We start from the raw sequence: 2,996 nt of genomic DNA on the forward strand, positions 1-2,996 counted from the left end.
GGAAAGATCCTCTGGAGAAAGAACAACAGACTAGGATAAGGACGGGGAAAGTTTTCATTGCTAATGGATCAAATACCGAGGACATGGTCACCAGGGGCCTGGTTCCTATTTGTGAGTGGCAGGTGCTTTACAAACAAAAGAGGGAAAAGCATACAGTGACAAAGTGCCTTTCTGACTCTGACTTTCCTATTCTCTTGAGTATTTATTCTCCTGCTTGCTGAAGTTCTTTTTGGACTGGCCATGTTATTGTTAGCCCTATAGCAGAAAGAAAAGTGCTTTCAATCCAAGCAGAGGGGCTGAGCTCAGCACCTGAGCTGAAGGGCAGTTGGTTTGTGTTATGCCAGTTTGAGAGTAAAGGAAAGATTATTTTGGATACACCAAGAAGGATCAGTCCAGATCCCTCTTATCTCTTTTTTTCTTGTTCTCCCTGCCATTCTGTCCCTCTCCTTCTGCACCCTGCAACACACTGCTGAAGGTAGAGGCTCTGCCTGCCCCACCTGTTTGCAACACCAAAGCAGTGTCCCAGCCTTCCTAATCTGAGGTGCCCAATTGCTCGTCACGTCAGGGTTTGGCATGGAAACAGCACTTGGCTCACTCAGACAGAGCCTTGAGCAAACAAGCTCTCCTTTCACCACCAGCTTGCTGCTGATACGGGGTCAGGAGCTGCAGGGAGAGGACAGTTAAGGGATGGACGTGCCTTTTGTCAGGGCTCCATATGTGAAATACAGAGCCCAGCACATACTATGGACCAGAGACACCCTGGAAAACCTAATGCAGGGGGGATTTGTGTTTCTTTCAGGATTATTCCAGATCTGGAAAACTTTTCTGGATGTGTGGACCGACAGGGCCATCCTGTTGATGAATTAGGTCCTTGGAAGGGAGAATGACTTGGTGGAAGTGAATGGGGACTCTGAGGCTCGCCTTTACTAATCTCAACAAATCTCTTAGGGCTCTGAAGCTCCTTTTCTATTGAATTAAAACTGGGGATGTCAAAGGAAAGGACTCCCAACCTTAACTACTTTCAGGATGCCAGAAACACTCCAGAGACTTTTCTCCCAGGTGATTCTCTGTAGCATCACAACTTTCTTCACAAATGTCTAATATTACAGTGTTTGGGAGTTTTTTTTGTTTGGTTGGGGTTTTGTTATTTGTTTGTTTGTTTGTTTTGTAGACATCATTCCAAGTTCTGGAAACCCTAGGGGAGACCTGAGCTTCAGATGGAGTTCTTGGACACCAGACAGGCAAACCCAACAGACTTGACAGATATATCAAATTTTATGCTGAAGGAACCTCATCTGATAGGCCCCATAAAAACACAGTTGAGCAACTATGTCTTAAGGCCATTTCTACAGGCTATTGTATAAGTGTTTCTTGATTTAGAGCATTTGAGCTTTGAAGGATTGGGATTGTTTAGATTTTCTTAATTTTCAGGTGCCTTGGGCTGTGACACACTGTCCTGATAGAAGCCCATCTCTTGGGGTCCTGCAGCACTGGGTTGTCCTACACATCATGACTGGCTGCAACGAATAAGCAGAGTAGGAAGTGATTTGAAGCTCTAAGTTCAAGGATCTTTCCTCTGATATTTTTTCCAATTCTGTTCTAGTGACATGAATCACTTGTTGGAGAAAAGAGGAGGGCAATGGCTGCTCTAGGGACAAAGATCCCTACAAAAGGTGGCAGAGGCCAGAGCAGCATGTTCGTAAAAGGGTGATCCTCTAAAAGGTGAAGACATAGATGGGAATCCCTTTGGATGTTCCTCCTGCATGCAAAGGAATTTAAAGAAAAAAAAGGCCAAATATTTGGAGCCTTACAAATATCAAATATGGGTGGAGATACTCCTGCTGGGGCTGAAAAGCATTTGGAGAAGCGTCTGGGGTCCACACCTCAAAGCCGGTTGTTCAGGCTGTTGTTTAGCAATACAGTAAATCCAGCTCCAGGGTAGCTTCAGAAGCCCTATCAAAAATATTAAGGCATGCAACAAAAAGCATGGATTTCCTATAAATTCATTTTCCTGCTCAGGCAGCTGCAGGGGAAAGTCTTGATCTTTAAGCAGGTGTGGTCTGTTGCTGCCATTATAACTTTGTCAAGTACCATGTACCAGCTCAAATGCCATGTCACACATTTTGGCTATTTTGGCAGAAAAAACACTGGACATCAGTGCTTCATCTAGTTTGGATCCACTCTGCTGGTTGCTTTGGCAGCACATGCATGGGTAGGAGTTGGTGAGCAACCCTGGCCTCAGACTGATGGTGTGTTTGCATCCACTTGGATCTGTTCCTGATGTGGACAGCACCTGTTGCAAGAGGCTTGGGATCCTCTAACAGGTGCTACCAGAAAATGCCTGGTTCATGCAGCTGGAGAGCAGGAAGAAGGCAGAGAGGTAGGAAGAGATGGGAAATTGGCACTACTGCTTTCCTTAGGGAAAAAAATATAAATAAATAAATAAATAAATATACTTAACACCTAAATATATATTAATAAAATATTGCAAAATTGCATCAATGCTATTGATATGGGTTCAACTTTTCTTCTTTTCAGGTTACAAAAGCCATCAGCCATACTGCTATAGAAGAGCATGTCCCTTGTCTTTTTAAGAGCCCAACTTCATTGTGAGTACAGAGACATCTGGCTTAGGTAAGACTTGTGGCAGTGTGGAAGAGGGGATCCTGGGACCCAGAAGGAGTGAAGTGTAGCTGCATTATTCTCTAGCTCAGTTGAAAGCTGAGCCCAGACCTGGTAACAAACCATGAATAGCAGCTGGGAGGGATAACACAGCCAAATAATCTGCAGCCCCTCATGACCCCCCTCCCTTCCTGTCCCCCGTGTTTCCCAGGGCCCTGCTCCAGCTCAGGACTCTCCCGTCTCACCTCGGGGTTGAGCTCTCTCGCAGGGACCAGGCTGGACTGGTAGAGTTGGAGGGTCGGGAGCGGGGGGGGGTGGGGATGGTCGGCAGGTTTTCTTCTCTGGAACTGCAGACTTAACTTCTGCATGGACTC

The 2,996-nt window shown here is 45.7% G+C and overlaps 1 protein-coding gene across 2 annotated transcripts in view; it reads right to left on the minus strand.

The window, feature by feature from the left end:
* The window catches only part of SSTR3 (somatostatin receptor 3), a 5,805-nt gene extending 2,815 nt beyond the window's left edge, over window positions 1–2,990 (minus strand). The window contains exon 1 of one of the 2 annotated variants that reach the window (XM_017738062.1): window positions 2,868–2,990. The gene's annotated coding sequence lies outside the window, so the exon portion shown is untranslated. Of the gene's footprint in view, window positions 1–1,811; window positions 2,463–2,867 lie in introns of those variants that run through there. The other variant, XM_008636424.2, reaches the window with a different exon arrangement.
* Between the last annotated feature and the right edge of the window lie 6 nt (window positions 2,991–2,996).

This window comes from Corvus brachyrhynchos, unplaced genomic scaffold (genome assembly GCF_000691975.1).
Source record: "Corvus brachyrhynchos isolate BGI_N302 unplaced genomic scaffold, ASM69197v1 scaffold56, whole genome shotgun sequence".
NCBI classification, from domain to species: Eukaryota; Metazoa; Chordata; class Aves; order Passeriformes; family Corvidae; genus Corvus; species Corvus brachyrhynchos.